Raw genomic sequence first — 22,200 nt, 5'->3', positions numbered from 1 at the left:
AAGAAAATACAAGAAAATGCACCACTCCTTTTTTCCCCAGCCATGAAAGCAAAGCAGTACACAAGGCTGTTGTGACTCTTAGAAAAAGGATTAGTCTGATGTTCTGCATTTGTGTCTTTTCAATGAGGCTCTTGGTGCAATGGTTGATGCATATTGGTGCCTTACTCAAGCCAGATGACCACTTTATCCAGAATACCTCCAGAATACAGGTGTTTATGGGGGACATATTTCCATTCAAAAGGAGGTGCAACAAAGCCCATAAGAGTAAAGGATCCATGCTTATTTTGCTGTGAGATAAAATATCATGCCAATCATATTTGCAAAAGAAGGCACAAGGAGACAGGAATTCCTGAACATGAAGATGACATTCTAGAAAACAAAAAAAAAGGACTCTTTTTTGAGTTTTTAGTCAGATTTTGCAAGCATTCTTGAGAAGAGTTCATCAGTGTGAGGCTTACTCTTACTGTTTCTAGAATTAGCATAAAAGAAGAGGTGAAGGGAAAAAACTCAAAAAAATTAACCTGAAATTTTTATATACATGATATGTATTACAATGAATTACAACTGAAATATCCAGAAACCTTATGCAAAATTAAAATCTACCAAAAAGATCACTCTGATGTAAATATTTTTACTATGTGAAGGCCAAAGCTGAAACAATTTCATTCTTCTGTACTGTGTAATACAAAAGCATTAGCTTTTCAAATTTGTATTTAACTGCTTTATAAAAGCAATACCCACATTTAAACAGGGCCTGCCATATGTATTTAATGCTTGTTTTATTAAAAATATCAGAAGCCTCTCTCAATAGATAAGTGAATGTCATATGAAACCACATCCAAAAGATATGAAAAACTTCAAGTGCACTTCTATTCCAGCTTTATCAATTAAGTGACCTATCCCAAGTCTCTTGCTGAAAAATTTCACTAAACAAGTTTTAGAGATTATTAAACACTGTTTGTCATGTTTAAGGGACAGATTTTTGAAGAAGACCTTTTTTTGGAGTTGCTTTTTAAGTATTTTAACACATTCTTTACCTAAAAATCTCTAAAGAGCTTCAACTGTCTTCAAGGCAAGGAAGTTAAACAAAGGATGAGACCAAGTGAAACTCCACATTTGCTTTTGCTGAGTAGAATAACAAACTCAGAAATCTAGTAATATATTTTTGACTACTGTGTGCTATTTCAACAGCACAAAACTAGTAATAACTTACTTTACCTTTTCTGGTAAACTGGATTAATGTCACCTTTGGTACAGGGAAAGGTCTCAAAATGGCTGTGCCCAAAACACCCAAGTTCTTTTAGTGCTTCCAAGTCATGACTGTTAACCCAGAAATGTCCCTCTCACTCTGTTTTCTTTGGATGTGCCCCTGGAAAAAGACATTGTGGTCTGTAGAAGGAAATACAAATTCTCCCCAGCACTCTGAAGTGACCTAGGTCTTAAAACAGGCAGGACCTGGAATTGCAGTGGGTTTTTGATCATGCTGTAGTGCTTTGTTGGGAACCAGGGTACACCATGGATGAGCCTCAATCTTTACCAAGGAAATTGTGGCAAGCAAAGAGTGCTGGGTGAGTCAGTCCCTCTGCAGCTTTTCTTTGGGACCAAACTCGTGAAACTCTGAGGATGTGTCTCCCAAAGGAACAACTGGGAGTTGCAGACCCATTGGATCTCCAGATTTTCCCTGAATATCTTAATAGAGATTTTTTCCAAATGCAAGAAGCCAAGTAAAGGCACAATAATGACAATGTTCTCTCTTACTTACAGGAACAAACACTCTCAGATGGGCCCAAGGTTGGAACCCATCCCCATTTAGTCATGCCACAAAGTGCATTTATTTCCTACAGAAACATCACATCAGTGTAATGCTGAGTCTACGAGGCACACTTACCTTTGCACTGCAAAGGTAAAATATGTCAGACTCTACTTAAAATAGACAATATGTTTTATGACTTTAAAATGAAATCACGGAAGACCTAACTCCATCCAGCTGTTCTTAATAGAGCTTTTTTCCCCTCTTTGTTTTTCATTCTCTACCTTAATCCGCTTCAAAATTACCTCACAGTCTCATTCATTTTTTGCTTGTAACTTGATAACTCTTGCCAAAACAATGTATTGCACATTACAGGGTAAAAAACCTAAATTAAAGAACAGAGAAAGAAATAGAGAAAATGTATATTCATTAAAGCTGGTGATGCTGCAATGAAAATTTGCATAGCAACCTGCAACTAGGCCTGATAGAATTACAAATTTATCATGTCTTTGAAGGACAGATGAAACATTCCCACATTTTCTGCATCAGTCATTTCTATTCAGTTCAGCTTAGTATAAACAATTCCCCTTATTTTGCAACTAATTGAAGAATTAATACAAAAGGATTGAACACCTGTTGCTCTGTTGGCAGAAACCAGCAATTACAATGTTTCTTTCCAGTGAACTTAAACTACAAAAGAAAAAAAAAATTAAAATAACAAAAGAAAATGTACTGGTGACCCGAGTCTTTTTGAATCCACAGAGGATATTGCAGTTTTTACTGAGATTGTGACTGGTCCCTGTTAGGCTTCACTGGTTGATGGAGGTCTCCCCTCAATCATCCCATTTAGCCACTGCTCCCTTAAGCATTTTCCATCAGCTTGGAGCAATTCTGATTCACTCAACCTCATCTCTCCTCTGTCCCATATACTTTAAGACAAACTTAAAATTCAGTTTGGATCCACCTGTGATGCAGATCCTCTTTCTCAAATTCCTATCACAAAAATTAATCACTGAAAATAAGTGCTGTAAAAAGATAAACTATGTCCGTTTTCATCTCCTCCTGTTATTCCTTATCTAGAAAAGGGTTCAGGTAAACTTTAAGCTGGTAGGAGACAAACATAGGGACCTGTGAGCAAATGATTTTTTTTAATACACAGACATGGAAAGAAAACTCAACCAAAATACAATCAACATTCAAATCCACTTAAAACACACATTCTTAACCGTCCTTGCTGATGAGAACATAAAACAACTAAACATTGGAGATATCAAACATCTTGTTATGTTCACCTCCAATAAAAGTAAAGTCAGAAATTCAGGGCTTCCAAAATACCCTGAAAAGAGAACTGTTTGCTGTAACCTGGCAGCTCAAGGAACAGATCCCTCACCCCTATGTGGAACAGTCACATTTCATCCTCTCCTCATCCCATAGGAGTCTGATCTGTCCCTGACCACAACATCACAGGGGTCTTGTGCTCCACTCTTTTGCAGAGCACAAAAACAAACCTAAGTCACTTTCCAGCAAAATTATCACTGTTGCTGTCTTTAATGATAAATTATTCTTGAAAATAATACTCCTTTTCACTTTTTATGGAAAAATATGTGGAAAAAGACAGTATCACTTTTTCCCTACTATTTTGGAATGAGCATCACTGTCTGGTCCAGATGCTCTGACTTTGGCAATAATGTGTGCTCCATCTCACTGGGGAGGCCTCATCTTTGAGGTCACTTCCAGAAGTAGCCCTCACTTAAAAAGTCATGGTGAATATAGAGGCACAGCTCTTTTCTCTCTTGCTTCATAGCTGTTTCTAGGAGTGGGAACACTCACTCTTTTTGTCTTTTTTGTCAGAATATCTGCTCATGGGAGGTACATTTTAAGGGACATTTCTTTGTTTTTCCAGACAGGATGTGAAAGACTGCAAACCAGAATGAAATGGGGTCACACAAATTGGGGCATAAACCTCCACAAGCCTAATTTTGGCTCCAGAGTCAGAATAGGATATTTTTTTTCTTGGTTCATTCTGGTAGTTCCTAAAAAAAAAAAAAAAAAAAGCATGCAGAAGGCATGTAGATAGACAGAGAACACCAGGATTGAGGAGGGATGATTGGATAATTTTGTCTATGGCACCCATCCTACATAGGTGGAGGCACCCAGTGCTGGGACCTGATACTGGGGGCAGTTTCCAGTGTTTTGGAGAGCACAGGGAGTGTGACTTCCCCAAGTCCTGCTGAGCTAGAAATCAAGGACCGAAACAGACAAGTGCATTTTGGGTCAGGTCTGACCCTGGCCTGACATTTGGTCTGACATGCTGTGTAAGGACACAGGTGCTGACACCCAGAGCAGGGCTGGGCTGAGTCAGTGAGTCACAGGAAGGTGGGAACACAGGTGGGCCTGCAGGTCATTTGGATCTGTGCTCATAACACTGAGTTCTTCAGGCATAAAGGAATAATATCATAAATCCAGGGAAGACCAGGATCAACTTGTGATATTGCCACTGCTATCCAAGCAGCAGCATGCAATATTTTCTGGAAAGCATTTTAAGGACAAAAGAAAATGTTCTTTTCCTTTTCAAAAATATATAGACCTATATAACGCCAACAATAAAAATCAAATGTATAGGATAAGCTATTCCCTGAAGAAAGAAAAAAGCATTAAATACTTGGTATTTTCCTGAGTTTATAAACAAAAATAACTTTTAAAGCTTTCCTGTTAATGGAATTAAGATAATAATCATTCTTTCCTTAAGTGTCTGCAGTATATAGTCGCAGTCCATTAAGGCAATGTGTCAGCATTGTTCATAACAGGATTTAAATGAAATAATCAAGTCATCAGGACTATTTCAACATCAATAAAGCCTCAGAGTGATCATTATGCACAGCCATGAAACAATACCTTTTTGCATACTTTCCCTGATCAGATTAAAGTGGTGATGAATTCCTCGATGGCTCAAGTGTGCTCCAAGGAAAGCTAGAAGGTTGTACAGTTAACTCCCAGGGTGTAACTCTAAACCATACAACCTACTACCTCAACCCGGATGCACACAGCTTCCGACGGTGACCATAAAGTCTTCTTCATTTCTTCAGCCTTTCTTTGAAATGTGACAGCAGCCACTGGCCTACGTATTTCCCATGGGGGGAGGCTTTCAACTGTAATTATTTCCCACTTTTCAGACCATAAGGAATATTCTTAGATAGATTTTTCTACTGCAGAAGTAGAACTTCTGTTCTATCTTGTTTATATATGTATAAAGATATATACGTGTGCTGTGTGCGTATATATATACATACATATTTGATAGGGATGAGGCAAACCCAGAACACTTCTGGAAAGAAATTAGTATTTGGTGTTACTTAACAATAAAAATAAAATATAAATGCCTTCTTTCTTTTTTGAATGTAATACCATGGAACAGCACATTTAATAAGGCCAGGAAATTATATATGCTACACTCCCTCGTTGGAAACCCTACAATTCCCTCACACCTCTTTCTAAATTTTAATAAGACATTAAGCCAAAGATGCTTAAAGCAACCTATAAAAGAACAAATCCCTTAATCAGGTTGAAAGGCAACGAACAAGAGAAGAATTCCAGAATCAGTACATGGTTTCGTACACTCCTTTGGGCCTGTTGTCAAACCCCACTGCAGTGGGTGCTGCGTGAAGTTTTGCCAGATCACCACACTGACACAGACCCATAGAAGCGAGCTTGTGCAGTGCGTTTCAACACAAGATCGGATCTACGGGTTTATGCCAATTGGCATCGCTGGTTAGGGTTTTCCTCTTACAGGGAGTGCAGAAGACTTTTGACAAACAAACATATGATGCGATGTGAGAATGATACTCAAGAATGAAAACATGACCATCTATTGCAAAGAAGGCTCCTCCAAGCTTAACTGCATAAATGGCGGAGGCAACAAACAAGCCAAAGATTTGTGACTAGTTTCTATTTGAAAATTGAAGGATTTTTGTTTTAACAGTTTAACAGCAAGAGATTGTTTTGTCTTCAATGTCCATTTGTGCGTTTCCCTTACTGATGAACCCTCAGCTCCCAACTTGCATCTGACTATGGTGTACTCCACTGGAATCAACAACTGGACATGACACAGAAGTGAACAGTACAGGTTTTCCTTTGTGTCTGAGCTCATATCATGTACTACAACTCAAAATAAAATTTACCCCACAAAATCTGAGATGGAACAAGGCACAGTGGAGTGCTGCTCCCATACAACTGCATAGCTATTTCTTCACATTACACTTCTATTTCTTCACATTACACAACTAAAGTACTGCTTGACAATAACTTGTTGATTAGATAACAGCCACTAAACAAAACAAAGAAGTTAATTTGTATATTTTATTCACTAACCCTCCCATCAATGCAATTCCCTAGTAATAAGAATGCAAGTGGAAATGCAATCTTGCAAAACTTCAGGGTTAACACCTACAACAAATCCATCCTTCTTGCGACCGGCAAGCAACCCACTAAAATTATCCCAAACTGAATGTTGGGTACCCTAAACACCATACTGAAAACAACTTATTTGGGGCAAAACCCAGTAATTCAGAAGGGTGACACACAGACACAATTTTATAACTTTCATACTGTAACCAAAAACATTGATAAACACTGCATCTTTAAGCACAGCACCTGACACATCAGAATAACTTGCAACCATATGAATGCAAAGGCATTTGTAAAATACAGCCATGAGATGCAGGTATAATTTTAAAACCAGACACCATATAAAGGTGTATTTTAATTTGAGCAGGTAACTGGAATCTGTATCTGAATAAAATTTTAATGCCTTCCTTCCACTACTTCTCACATAGTCCTAATTCTGCCATTGTTATTTGGGCAAAATACTTTTCAAGAGAATAAATGTTTGTCAATAGCAAAGTTTTTTTACCAAGGCAATGTTTCATTTTCTTGCAGACTTCAACATGTATTTCTGGTTCAGTAATGACAGCTGAGCATTAGGGAATTACCATTTCCTTCCCTTTTATTTTTTAAATTAGTGAATAAAATCTTGCATGTTCATACCCTCTTGCATTTTAAAATAACTTTAAATTATTTTCTAGAAAAGTCTCTTTTAAACCTGCTTTCACTTTCTATGCAACACTTCAGCATTCAGAAAGAATGATATTTTCATAACTGCATTCTGCTGATGCTGTAGAGAATATATAGAGACAAGCCCTCAAACTAGAATAGTTATCCTAGTATCAGAAATAAGTATGCAGGCTGCATATACAACTTACTGAATGATTGTAATAAGTGTTATAAAATTGCTTTTCCAATTTTCTTTCTATTTATTTTTGTGAATAGAAGACATATTTCAGATTGAAAAAAAATTGGTCACTGCATTATAGTTACATAGTAGAAAGTAGATATACGTACTACAAATATATTAGTAATATGAGTATATTAGTAAATATATGTTCTTATATATATTATATATCTTATATATCTTCTAGGCCTAACCAAAGAACAATTATGTTCTGAATTTTCAGTTAATTCTTAAGCTTCATGTAAACATAGAGTATAAAACTACATCTTTATGCAGTTACAGCTACACAATCTGCAACATTCCCAACAGCAAATGATGACAGCAAAAGTTTAACACACATCTCTGAAATTATATTTGTAGGTTTTCTTAAGGAAATATATTTTTATACTGCTTCAGGTTCTTCCAATAACTTTACTATATAATCAACAAAAAAAAAAAAAAAAAAAAAAAAAAGTTATTTAAGATCACTGTATTACCTTCTTTGAATTTTGGTACCATTAACTTCGTCATTTTCCTTTTTCATTTTCATTTTTCTTTCACTAAAGTAAAAAAATAAACAAAAAAAAAAGCCAACAAAAAACAGTGAGAGCAAGATTTTGAAATATCTGTTTTATGTCAGTTTTCTTAACATGAAACATACACAAAATTAGTAATTATGCTTTTAAGATATAAACCCGACAGTACTGACGCCCCTCCTCAGGGCCATGGGAAGACATGCTGTGAACATGCACGCTTTGGAAAAGGGACTCTTTCTTTTATTATTTTCTAGCCTTTTTTTTTTCAACCTACAAATACTTAATTTCTATTAGCAATTTCAGAAGAGAAGGAGCAAACTTAACAAAAGGGAGTACTTTTTATCAAGCAGTGAACACAATGAGGTAATTAGGTACGGAATGTCAGAAAAATATGGGCATAAACTAAGTGGCTGAAATTAAGAAACATTTGCAAAAACTTATTGGGGGGAGGGGGGGACTGGGGGAGTGATTTGTCTGACCAGATAGAGAAATTTGAAAAGTTACTTTAAGCTAATGCAAGCCTTGGTTTCTCAACAGGCTTAGGTAACAGTGACAAACAAAACTATTCCAACAAACTATAGCAGAGAGCAGTATCACCATAAATGTAAGAAACTCTTTCTGGTCCAAAATGGGTATATGGAGATGTATGTGTCATATATATATATAAGGTCTCCATTCAGCAATTTCCCAGAATTCATTGCAGAACAACAAAAATATAAAGTAGCAAAACTAGCATATAATCTTAGAAATTACTCTCTACTCAGTAATGTATAAAAGGTGAAGGGTATGTTAAAACAGTTCTATTTCATAAAGGAATATTTATAAAGCCCTTTATTACAGAGGCAAATATAATGAACCTTTTGAAAAAAAACCCCAGCAAATGTAAGAGTTTCAGATGAAAAAGACACTGTAATTTCAAAGTAATTTCTAGCTGAGAACATCTGTATTTTTAGCATAAATTAAAAAGACTAAGATAATATTTTAAAAAAATCCAAACTATATAAAACACTGATTTGGCCAAGCTTTTCAAAATCTGTCAGTCACAATGAATTTTGTTACATACTCTTCTAATTGCTGAGGAATATGTTACAACAGCCAGACAAATGCCTTAAGTAAAAGGCTCTACTAAAGCGTCATATGCTCAAAACTTACTTTAATTGTACATGCACTTATCACAAACATCCTGAATGGGTATCTTAAATACTGTTTTCAGCTATTCCTGGACAAGTGCTGCTTTTCCAAATATCTTAAAATAGTTACTGTTACTGGCTGCAAACCAGGCGTGCTTCGTGAATGTCCCAATAATGTGCCTTTTATTCCAGTGCTTATCACACTGATTTCTTTCTAACAGATTTAGATATAAACTGTAAGAAACTAATATTTGAATTAACTCAGTTACAACTTTAATATACAGGCTACAAGAGCGATCCTTTCCTGCGGCTTAACACGATTTTTTCTTTCACTTCTCCTCTTTAGAAACTGAAAGCATGAGTCACACTGTAAAAAAAGAATTTAATTTCCTTAGCAACCAGATCTAAATACCCACAACTTTCTTAGAGATAACCAAAGCTTAGACTGAGTACATGTAACATTAAAGTCTTTGCATAACTCCAGTGCTTAGCTAAGACAAAATGTGCCTAACTACTTATTTCTACAGACCTTTGATTTTTTGTTGACTTTCTATTTTTAGCAGCATTAGATCAAACACACCCACAAAAAGTTAGTTTTAAAAAGTGTGAAGAGAAGACTGCATTAAAATTAATACACAAGAACTCAGTTGCAGAACATGTTTAAAACGGCTTAAAAAAAGAAAAAGAGGAAAAAAAGAAACAGAAGCTATACCTGATATGAAAGGTACGTGTTCACCCAGTGCCAAATACTGCTATGTGAGCAATAGTGAAAAAACCATGCAAACAAACAAAAAATTAATTCCATCTTTCTCTTTTCTTTTTTTTTTTTTTAACTTAAAAACAATCTCCTATGCTCATTTTGTTACACTGTTTTAAGAAGCTCTAACACGTCCTGATGCCTCTGTAGTGAAACATGCCAGATTTTTTTTTTTGGAAGCAGAAGAGTCACTTTTTTTTTTCTGTACTCTTGTATGTAGGACAAACTCAGATTTGTTTCTTCTTCTTTGGGCTCCTGTTCTTTCTCGGAAGAAGACCAGGATGCCTGTCTTCTCTCTCTCTCGCTCTTCTCGGAATTCCAGGCACAAAGCACTGCGCAAAAGCTGCACCAATCCTTGCCGCAACTGCCTGCCCAGGACAAGAGGTGGGGAGAGACCAGAAAATTCACCTCGCCCCTGCGCTGGTTTTATAAATGGGGATTGCACAAATGTGCCGGAGCAAAGGGGAGAAAAGGCAGGGTGCCAGTTTGCTACACTAGGCTGCAATGATCTCATGTTCAACGCTGTCGCCCCGTTTGCCCAGTTCAAACGCCTGTTCATTACACAGGAGGAAGGAGGAAAAAAAAAACCCAACAACAAAAAAAAAAGAAAATCCAGAAAAATAAAAAAATAACTTTTATCCTTCAGACACTCAGGAAGGCTGTTCTAAACTGCACGTCACCAATAAAAAAATAAAACGTGCAGTTCTAAAGCGCAGTTATGAAGTATAATTATTCTGGTTATATTTTCTTTCTTTCTTTTTTCTATCTGGAGATAAGAAGCAGAATTTATCAGGCGTGAAAGGGACAGCCTCCTGGTGGTGTGCCAAAAAAGCCAGAATAAAGGCAAAGTTGTGCTTCAAAGCTCAATTGCTTGCTGAGTCTGGCTAAAGTCAAGTATTAAGATCCACCATTTTCTGAGCCATGTAAGAAAAGAGGAAAAAAGTCAGAACGGGCACCGCTTTCCAAGTCTCCGTTGGCACCATCACAAAATCTCAGCCGTAAGGTCACATGATGCTCTGCCAAATGTGGAGTGCATTCCCATAAACCATTCTGCTGATACTGCGAAGGCAGCTATTGTCTAGTTTATACCCAAAGTTCAGCCCACTCTTCATTGAATTAGCTGAAAAACGCATCACCTTTGGGGGTTGGGAGCCATGGAAACGTCTACCTGGCAGGCTGCCCACTTTTTCTGCCCAACAACCAGAGATGGAATTGTGCTGCCTAATGTAATGATGACGAGGAATGTGAAGATTCGTCCAAAGTGAATCTGATTCTTGCAAAGCCTGCTTCATTTGCACAGCAAACTCTGGCTTCTTGTCGTTAAAAAGGGGAGGGGGAAGGGTAGAAGAAAAAAGAAAAAGCGCCTTTCTCCTAAATGTAGCAATTAAAGGTCTAGTAAACATGCCTAGTCTGCAACTTTCCTTCATAACATACTGAAACGGTGCCCAAAATAAAGCACTTGGTATAACACAAGTTTTCTGATTTAAAGCAGCACTCGCTTCTCCCCAGATTAATGTGGTATCCCCTGGACATTTTTTCTCCCTAAGAAAAATAAGAAAACAAAAGGAAAAAGCCCTACACAGCAGATCTCTCATCTCTTCTTTTTTACCTGTCTTTATTACTTCCTGATTTTATCTAACAGAAATTATACATGCATGCGGCAATACCCACCAGTAACTGTGGGGCTGCAATATTGCTGCAATCTCCCTCAAAGCAGTCTCCTGAGAAAATTGCTTGTGTTTCCAGCAACACAAAACTCTTCATCTGAACCCTCTTATCTCCACCAGTGAGTAGGACAGCTGGTCTGCAAGTTTGCAAACCAGCACATTTGAAACCAGGCAGTACCCTCCCTTCTTCAAAACACATTTAAACTGGATTTTGTGAAAAGAGATGCAATCAAGCAGAATTTATAAATGATGCAAGTTACTAAATAGACTAAGTAATAGACATTACTCTTCTGCTACAGACCTGAAATTTCGATTTTGCCCAGCTATTGTTCTAAAGTAAAATGTCACGGAAAATGTCACTTCCAAATGAAAATACCACGTAACCTACTGAGCAAAAAACACATGCTCTCCCAGCACCTGAAAACCTCATACAGAAGAATTGACCTCAGAGTTTTGTGTAGTCAACAAATGAGTTTACTGTTTCTACACCGTGAACTTTAATAGCTACTGCAAAAAGTGATGTTAAAAATGTGGCAGTATCTCTGATCCTCCCATTAATAACAATGGAGCTGTGAGGGGAGTCTCCCTACCTATTAGCATGTCTCCAAATGCTCCTGTAAAGTTTGCATGCTGGAGATCTTATAGCTAAAATATGGGAAGAAAAGGCAAACAAACTAGGAGACAACAGACTAGAAACTGCAGTGCAAGGACAGGAAAACCCATTCCCAGAGACACTGCAGGCTATAACTCTCCAGCTCGGCTACTTTTATGTTTTGTTTTACAGTTCTTTCCAGTTCCACTTTATTTTCCTGGAGGAAATTGAAGGTTCATTACCAAAGGAAGGAAGTGTGAGAAAGTGGGCTTTGAAGTAGAGGAAGATTGTTATGATGGTGGTGCAGCCCTCAGAGTGAGGTCCTGAGGCTGTCATTCAGCTGGGACTAGGACAGTGCACATGGCAGCCTGGCAGCACAGGTCACACCCTGCCTTGCTCCTGGCACATCCTGGAGGCTGGGACCCATGTTTCTGGGCAGGCAAGTGTGACTGGAAGGGGGAGAACACTTGGAGCAGCATCTATAGATGGTGGTGGCAATGCTTGTGGGACCTAGAGGATAAGGAGAAGGCACAACCACTCCAGCCCAGCAGGGGCAAGGGGCTGGGAGGAGATGCTGGGTACGACATCAGGGGATGGAAGTGACCCTGCTCCATCTGCTGAGCCAGTGCACGTGGGGTCAGCCCCACTCTGGTCAGCTGGTGGGAGCTGTCAGTCAGAAGAGAAACTTGCTATGGCTCCAGAAAATCCATTCATGGCTTAGTTTGCCTCTTTTCCAGCTTTGGAGGTTTTCAAGGGCCAGCAGCTGGGGGAAAGCCCTCTGATGCAGTGACATGATGTAAGATCTCTCAGATGGTCTTCCAGACTGCAATGCCATGTGCATGGTTTTGAATCCAGACCTCCTTTTCTTTTCCCTATGAACTAAAAATGGCTGAACAGGTGCCAGCAGGAGGTCAGTGGAAATGCTGCTTATAACTCCAGCTACTTGCTACAAGACCCATGGCTTGGACCACAGGGATCACACTGACCTCCAAGGACCACAAACAAACTCCGTACGTCATTACCCCTCAGTCAAAACAACAGTGCAAGAGGGGATTCTTCCATAAAGGTCTTTGAGATTTAATGACATATGTACGTCATTACCCCTCAGTCAAAACAGTGCAAGAGGGGATTCTTCCATAAAGGTCTTTGAGATTTAATGACATATCGTCGAGATTATTTAGAACTAAATTAATTTTTCCAGCCTCAGAAAATTCAGCCAAATGTCTTTAATTAACAGTTCTGTAGAAACTGAAACTTGAGATTCAATTTCTATCACTTTAGTAGCTTTCATATTGATTTGAGCAAAAATCAAACCCAATTTTTTTATTTTTTTTTTTAATAGGCGCCTGGGACTCCAGTTAATCCCACCTTACATTTTACCATTAACCATAAAAGTGTTTAGGCCATAATACATCTCCAACAGAACCACCCATATACCCAGGTGTATTTTGAGCCATGGTGCAAAATAAGGGTTTCACTAGAGTTGAATAGAAACCTCCAACTAAACAATAATGAATAAATATCCTGCTCAAATTTGTTTGGTGGGTATTATTCAGTGGTGATATGTGGAAAGGACAAGAGAACCGTCTGACTTGCATATCTCAGAAGAATATTTGCCAATAATTACAAATAATAGACAGTCTGAACTGGGCAAATCTAAGCAGCAGTTTTTGAGGGGTGACAGGCACAGCATCCAACAGTCTTTTTTTATTTTCCATGTGTGGAAAACCACTTCAACATGTGGCTAGCCCTCAATAATGAGTACTGGCTTCACCAATATTCAAGAAGGATTTAAAAAAGCTGTTAAAATATCACTTGCATATGTGCCTGACAACAATTAGAGATGTAGATGAACCTCAGAGTGCTTTGCCTATGAACTAATTCACGGGCAGCACAAAGGGAACCAAGAACTTGTGTCTGTGGGAGTGCCTGGCCCTGTTCATGCACAGCTGGAGGAGGCAGGGAGGCCGGGTGGAGGGAAGCTGCACAGGAACAACCTCTCCATGGGAGAATAGGGCACTGATCCTTCCTCTGCTCAGGAGGCAGCAGGGGGAATGCAAGAAGAACGGGAAACCTGGGCTGTGCCAAGGGTTTCTGGTCACAGACAAATATAGTTGCACTGTACTCAGTTCCCACAGAACAACCATCATCCCAAAATCCTCAGGTTAAAAGGCTAAACAAAGGGAAAGGAAAAATCAGAGTCTTCCCTGGGCATGGCAACCCATACAAGATATGACAAATAGAAAAATTGGCAGAGAATGGGAAAGAAACGGAACAGCCATGCCAGTGTGAAGGGAGAGGTATGAAGGGAATCTCTGCTCTTTACATGGCTGTTCTTGAACATGAAAACAAAAGTAGCTAGTTTAAAACTTTAAAACTATGAGTTAAAAGTTGAAAATGCACAAAGTGAAGAGGACATGCAAGTGCTGGATATATTGCACATTTCTGGATAACTTTAACATACTATATTGCACAGCATAACACTTCAAACTAAATGGTCTTGCTCTGCAGATCACATTCTCAAAGGCCCTAGTGTACAGAGGTGACAAAAATTATTTGTAAAATGCATGCAAATTAAAAGTTATCATCTGCTAGCTACTTTAATTTTATCCCCAAATGGCACTATGCCTTCTGGTTTTTTCTGCCTTAAGGTTAACAGCACCGAATTAAGAGATTTAAGCAAGATGCTCTGTGGTAAGAGCCAGAGATGTCATTCCTCTTAAATTTAAGAGTAATTTTCTCCTTTCTGAAATTTCCATGAACAATTTTGTTTTAAATTCCTTCTCCTCTAAACTTTTCACTGTGTTATTTGAAACTTAACTTTTGGTCTTTGGCTGTGTGGCTGAGTACCAGCTCTTCACAACCTTCTTTCTGCTTTGCTACTGGATTAAGACAGTTTTTAGAAATACATAGCAATAGAAAACTGGATAATGCACATCCAATACTCTTGTTCAGGCAATTAAAGACTTGTTCATGGATTTTTTAAGATTAGCTTTTCCCTTAAGTGTGCAGATATTCATAAATAACAAAGGGTACAAATAAAACAAAATTAAATCACTACTGAGAATTCAGATGAGCCTTTTCCAGTAACTCTTGCATGGTATAAAGAAAGTAATAGGGGCAAACAGGAGACACCCTTCTCTTCTTCACAGGGAAGCACAGTTGTGGTAGGACAAACAGCATGGTTGCAGGAGAGATGGTTTGGAGACAAGTTCATAGCAAGGCCCGAGCAAAAGCCAGGCTCTGTCACTACTCACCATCCCTGAGAAAAACTCAGCCTTTTACATGTGTTTTTCAGGCACAAGGAGAGATGTTCCTTTCTCCACAAGCAACAACACAGTGGTTCAGACAGGCTCAGGTAGAATGCCATCGTGTTCTATCAAACAAAACCTGATGCTAGGAAGATCTTTGCCACAGACATTTCCTTCAACATACTTGTTCCAGCTCTGATTTATTTCACTACTTCCACTCCAGAAACAGTAAGTAAGTCCACAGCAAGAGATAAAACATCCAATCCCCTCACATATACCCAGTCTTAAATGTAGAAAAACATTCGCTTTACCTTGTTTGTCTCTTCTGGGTCTAAGTGCAAATATGGCTGAGCATTATCATCACAATTCAGTATATGAAAAAATCTGAACTATTTTTTTCCCCTAAAAGCTTTCAGCATATCACTCCTCAAAATTCCTGGGTAGCATGGCAGTTAAATGTTTTTACCAGTTTAGAGGCAAAGGAGCCAAACATTAACTTGTTTTTAGAAACAGCATTACTGTACTGAGCACAGAATACCTGACACTGCTCAGTGATAAGTACACTGCACTGAATCATAAATACTACCCTGAATTAGATAATTTCTAAATAACACCCACACAGTTTACACCAAATTGACCACTGCCTTTGAAAACTGAAATCTGAAGATAACTTGGTATAGTTCCTGATCATTAGAGTAGTAAGACAGTGCACACAGAAAATCAGCTAGCAAAGAGGGTAAACAACAAATACCTCCTTACATGCCTTTTACTTGTGATAAACAAAGCACTGTCTGTTTTTCCAAACATCTCTCCAAAACAAGGACAAGTATAGCCATAATGGAAACCAGAAACTTTTATGGATTCCTGATTTAGCAGCATGCCTAGTACCTAAACTTGTCCCAGTACTACTCCCATCCCAATGATCCCCTTCAAAAATGGCAGCAACGCTGCTCTGAGCTCATGCACGTGTACAAAGAACGCCATCACAACAACAATCCTCTCCCAAGCTTCAGAAGGAAAAATTCTCAGGGGTGTGGGATTGCACACATAGAACTCAGCAGAAAGCCCAGATGACTTCTTGCTCCCTACTGCCAGGTTATGTATCAAGGGTCTCCCAAGGCCACTTATTTTTCTTAGAACTCATTCGTGACCTGAATACAGACTGGTAATACAAAAGAGGTCAGAGGGGCCTTCTTTGTACCACTGATTTATCTGTCAATGATAAAGACGCCTTTTTTTTTTTACTTCATATTTTTCCTATATGAACATGTATGAATCCAGGCTGCTCATACTTTAAAATCTTATAAAAATGTTATCTAAGAGGATAGTTTTGCTTAGCTGCCTTGAATCAAAAGTAGAACACAAGCTGTGTGTCACCTATCCCCTGACTGCTATAAATGACACAGTCTTACACCTCAGTATGGCAGAGCTCATTGGCAAAAAAAGAAAATTCGAATTTTTGAAACATAATTAATTATTTCAAGAAGGAAATTACATGCATCTCTAGATCCTTATATTACTACAGTTCTGGACAGTACTTTCCAAAACATCATAATGTTTTCCAGGTAGATGTATATGTACATATGTCCAAAAACATCCCACACATATTCTTATTTTAATTACCTAAAATATATGGGACCTGTGCATGCACTTTGCTGGGTTACATTCCCAGCAGGTTAAGTTCTATTAGCCTGAAAAAACTGGCCAGGCCATAACTCTTAGTTGAAAAGAAAGAACATGTGCATTATAGTCCAACGCAAGGTGTGTTTTTGATTCAGCAGACCAAAGTATCAAGTAGTTTTGAAGTAAAAATGGTTAGAACAGTTTTAAATATAGCATTATTCAATTTTCCCACTGTGAATTCTTGATTCTGCAAAGTGTTCTCACCCCAAACAGCACAATCCCTCAAATCTAGATCTTAAAGTACTTTTATATTGAAGAAATTAACACTTTGTACATTTAAATGTTTTAATTGTTCATTCTAGATTTTGACTTCTTCAGTGTTTTTAGTACAAATGGCTACATTTGCAGTTATTTTTTAGTTTGGACTGACTTAATTTTGTAAGGAAAACCTACACTTCAAAATCAACATCCCCAGCTAACCTGAACAAGAGATAGAGGCAGAGGAGATCAAAGGCACAGAGCCTTCTTGTAAGATTGAGCAGGCTCTGAGTGATCAAAGGCAGGGAAGAGATGACTCTGGATCTTAACTCCTACTTCCACTATACATGTATAATTTACAGGTTATTGACTTACAGAGGGGGAACTATTTATACACTAAATATAGTTTACAGGCTGAAAAGTTATTTGAAATACAAAAATATTAACTTTGATTGTTGAAAATATATAGCCAGTATCTTTGAAAATCCCATTTTCCAATAGGATTTTTTTTTAATATAAGCAGCTTTTTTTCAATAAACTGTCTCTTTCTGACAAAATCAAACATATAAAAGGGCACACTATGGCTGGTGGGTGTCATCACAGAGAAGATATTGTGCTGTTTGGAAGTAATTCACAGGAATAATGGAAAACGCATGTTCTGAGTAAATTTATACTCATTAATAATAACTTTAGGGAAAATTTAGTGCACTATAACTCAAAATCACAGAATCAGAGAAAGGTTTGTGTTGGAAAGGACCTTGAAGAGCATCTCATTCCAAATCCCTGTTATGGCCACCTTCCACTAGTCCAGGTTGCTCAGAGCCCCATCCAGCCTGGCCTTGAACACTCCCAGGGATGGGGCATCCACAGCTTCTCTGGGCAACCTGTGCCAGGGCCTCACCACCCACAGAGGGAAGAATTTCTTCCTAATATCTAATCTGAACCTACTTTCTGTAAATGTGAAGCCATTCCCCCTTGTCCTGTCTCTCCAGACACTTGTAAATAGCTTTTCTCCATCTTTCTTGAATGTTTCCTTCAAGTGCTGGAAGGTCACAACTAAGTCACCCCAGAGCCCTCTCTTTTCCAGGCTGAGCAAGCCCAGTTCTCTCAGCATTTCCTAATAGGAGAGTCCTTTATCTCTTTATTAAATTACAGTTCCACACTCTCTCTGTGAAATTCACATTGTGCAGTCATATCAGGGCATTTCTTTAGCTTTTGCCTCACACATTTTAGTAATATTCCTGTGTACAAGCAGACTTCCTTCCACAAGAGTTTTCATATCTTCCCATACAGGATCCTCAAATCAGCACTGGGATCAGCTATCATGCAATCAGTTGAGCATCTTAGCTACGAGATCCTTGGCTACTTAGTTATCCATCTCTACAGAATAAAGTTCTGTACTCAACAAAACATTTCTAATTATTTTTTCTTAAAAACAAGAAATTGATCTCAGGTATTGATTTGGCCAATCAGGTAAAAAGATTTACTCAGAAAATCCTGAATAACTACATAAAAATAAATACCAAACATTAGTGCACATTAGTGAAAGAATTCAAATTAAGTAATGATACATGAATTCATCTAACTTGTGATTCCACAGCTCAGTGATTTTTATGATATTACATATTTCATATTCCCCAGATACATTCACACACTGTGAATTTCATATTAATATCTAAATTTTCTTCTTGGCGGAGAGACAGGAGCTTCATCACAGCCAAGATTACCACAGCATAGCTGAAAACACATCTGACTTTAAGAGATTGTTCTAGCTCACACTTGACAGCAAAGCTACAGCTTGGACAAAGGGTGACATATAAATAAGCACAGAATGATTATTGAAGAACCTGAAATATGCTGAACCATTAACCAAAACCAGGCACTACAGTAGGTTAGTCATTGGTTTGAAATTTTCAGTTCTGGATGAATGACCAGCACAAAGGAGATTTCAGAAAACCAACAAGCGTCATGTACCTAAATGATGGTTTTTTTCTTGCCTAGTAATAAGTAGAAAACCTTTATTTCTTGTTTCAAACTGTAACAAGAGTCCTCAGTTGCCTTTCAACTTCTGTCTGGAATTCTGAACCATTAGCTTACATAGAATACATAAACTGAAGAACATTAAAGGGTTTTTATGTTAAACTTGCACAGTACCTAGGTCTTTGGGATCAAAGTCAAGAATTTGCATTTTTTCATTACAACAAAAACATGTAAAGTAAAATTTGGACAAGAGGAATCCAGTATGAATATAACACTTTTTGATCACTACAAAGGATATCCTGGCTTAAAAACTGGGAGGCAGGGTTTGTTCCAGTGGCTCAGAGATAGGTATCTACAGAAAAATCTGCAGCTTGGGTGGAGGGAACTGTCTGGTTTGCTTTCCAGAAAGACTTGGTTGCTGAAGGGAGTCAGTTTACAGCAGTCACAGGACAGTCATAAGGAGGTATATTCAAAGGGTTGGGAGCTGCTGGGCACCTAGAGGAGTACTTCTGGACTTACTGACATGCCACCATCTTTTTTATACTTTTGTGATTGTAGCAGGAAATTAAAGTTGACTAATCATTAAATCTATAAATGCATTGCTTTCAATTTGTTAACAGACGGTTCATTCATTCACCACAACTCCAGTGGACTACATTTGATTGTGCTTCTGCTTCCTGAAAAAGTATTTTTCTAAAACACTATGGTAACCAATGCTTACTGAGCATAAAACCAAGAAACCAGATTGTTGGAATGTGTTTCTGGATAGCTTTTATCTAGCAGGAAAGAAGCAGTTTGCAACAGGTAGGCAACAGTCCCCTCAGTTAAAATGCTGCTAAGTTCTGCAAGCAGAATCTAGTTCTGTCCTCAGGGGATTGATAACAGTCATGGGAGGGTGAATTCAGAGAAACATAGAAAGCTCATCTCATTCCAGCTCTCCTGCCATGAGCAGGGATCTTTCCCACTAGACCAGGTTGCTCAGAGCCCCATCCAACCTAGCCTTGAATACTTCCAGGGATGGGGTGGCCACAGCTTCTCTAGACAATGTGTTCCAGTGCCTTGCCAATCTCACAGTAAAGAATTTTTTTTCCTACTTAAAGAGAAATAAACTTTCACAAGGAATGCCAGTATCCTGTATTAATTTGAATGCTATATACCTGATTGAATGTAATGCTGTGCACAGAGCATGCAGAAACCTTGTCTTCACACAGTATAATGAACTTTTTATTTCCATGCTCTGGGAGAGGAGCTGGGCTGTATAAAGTCTCTGGGCCTTAATCATGCAAACTCTTAAACCTGTATTAATCTATACAATTAACCTTCTCACTGAAATTGTAAGAACCATCCAATGTGAGCAAGTCTGCAGAGCGTTGTTGGGTATGGGAGCCTTAAAATCAAAGCCACCTACAACAGATATTGGGTTTTATTATGTAAACAAAGAATTAGGGCAGTAAATTTTCCTTAAAATACTTTATCGAGGTCTTTAGAGGTGATCTAAACAGCAACATATAACATTAAGATGAACTAAAACATTTGTAAATATGTCACTGTCTACATCAGATCATTAACTTATGCTGGTATCTACTGGCAGCTTGTACAAGTTTCAAATAACTAGCCAAGTGGCTTCTCCTATATACGTGGAAGATATCCTAATAAACTGCCTCCTTATCTACATGGCAAAATTTGGTTTTGACATGAGCTGTGTCTACTTGAATTTTCTCCTCCATTTCTATCTGTCTTCAAAAGTATCAGCAATCCTTCCTATTCAGGACATAGCTGTATATCTGGATGCCTAATGAAGAGCCTGAGATACACCACCAATCTAAATAAATAAGCCTAAGGACTGCTTTGCCCTCAAAGGATCTGGCAACACACTACAAATACCTAATAATGAGAAAGAAAACGGATATAGTATTTGTATGCATTTTCAGTCACAATGTACCTAATAATGAGAAAGAAAACGGATATAGTATTTGTATGCATTTTCAGTCACAATGTAAATCCTAATCTTGAAATGTTGATAAACCAAGCATATCACAAGAAATAGCATTTTCATCAAAAAAGGCTTCCTACCACAGCGCTGTTTTATTGTAACCTCTTTTTCTGATTTTCACTCTGAAAACCATTTTTTTTTTCCTTTGGGAGAAAAAATACACATTGCAACGTTGTATATAACAAAGTATTTCCTTTCCTTATTTTGGCAACTCCTCCCAAAAAGTCAGTACCTTTTGACTGAATGTGGTGTGACCAAGCCCCCATTTACTTTGAGTACTGGGGAGTTACTTGTCAGCAGTGACTTCCCTTGTACAGGTGTCTGGTCCCTGCTGAGCTCCTCTGCAGATACTGCAGTGTGTGTGTGTGTGTGTGTGCATCCAGACAGGTGTGTAGTCAAAGAACCCCTGTGAAAATATTGCTTGTCAATTAAATGCATGTTTTGCTCTCTTGAGTAATGTATGACAGAATAAATACTCCACATCTCTCATACCCCACCTCTCTGTCATGAGGCCTTCTTTGGAATTAGGTTCTGGAGCAGAAGACACGAGAGACTATGATGGATTTGTGGGTGCTGTAAAAAATTAAAGCTCTTTACAGATAAGTAATGCATTTTTTTCTTATTTTGGCATTGGGCATTGCACCCCTGTAGTACTGTAATAAACTGCAAGTAAGAAAACTCACTTCTGGAGAGGAAGAGTGATTGATAACCTGCTGCAGTTGAGAAAGCAGATGCTACTACTGCTATTATACTGTGCAATGTAAATAATAAAGTCTGCAAAAACTTTCATGCAGAAACCAGTCCAGCTTCAGGTAAGGTCAAACTGTGAGTTCCTAGAGGTACTATGTGATGCTTAAAAACTGTGATGCAACTGCCTGTTTATAACATGCCCAGATGTGAATGCCTTTTCCACCTAGTCTGAGTTAAACTACTCTTATCTGATCACTTAAATATCTCAGGTCACTCAAATCAGCAAATAATTATAACTAGGAAAATATGTAGCTTTGCCTTTTCAGGATTTGTAAAAACAGGAATATCCTTAAACTGATTTAGGTAAAAATTCGGGACAGTTTTTATATGATACCTAGGCCTGAATCCCAGCCATGCATTATTTTACGATTTAAACTTACAGCAGGGTGAAAACTGGTATTTCAGGTCCTGCACCCTTTCTAGTTAAAGAAAATTTGCAAAATGAAACATCCATTTGATATTTGACATAACTTTGAACTCTTCAATGGCCATGTGAAAGACAGTTGCAACATTTACAAAATGACCTGTGACACAAAATAAAAACTATGCAAGGACGTTCTCTTCTCAGCATGCTTCAGGCTCATTTTGCAAATAACAGATTTGTAAGCAATTAGACATGAAATAAACTGACCAACTAATTTCAAAGT

At 38.0% G+C, this 22,200-nt stretch overlaps 1 protein-coding gene across 7 annotated transcripts in view; it reads right to left on the bottom strand.

Moving 5' to 3' along the window:
• LOC120504096 overlaps positions 1 to 22,200 on the bottom strand; it is a 280,389-nt gene that overhangs the window by 30,831 nt on the left and 227,358 nt on the right. For 5 of the 7 annotated variants that reach the window (XR_005627938.1, XR_005627937.1, XR_005627936.1 and 2 more), the window contains one exon: positions 7,514 to 7,576. The exons of the other annotated variants lie outside the window; for them this stretch is intronic. The gene's annotated coding sequence lies outside the window, so the exon portion shown is untranslated. The remainder of the gene's footprint in view (positions 1 to 7,513; positions 7,577 to 22,200) is intronic. 7 annotated transcript variants of the gene reach the window in all.

This window comes from Passer montanus, unplaced genomic scaffold (assembly GCF_014805655.1).
Source record: "Passer montanus isolate IOZ18808 unplaced genomic scaffold, ASM1480565v1 scaffold28, whole genome shotgun sequence".
Taxonomy (NCBI): domain Eukaryota; kingdom Metazoa; phylum Chordata; class Aves; order Passeriformes; family Passeridae; genus Passer; species Passer montanus.
The sequence above is the reverse complement of the archived record's forward strand: the minus strand, read 5'-3'. Positions and strand labels throughout refer to the sequence as shown.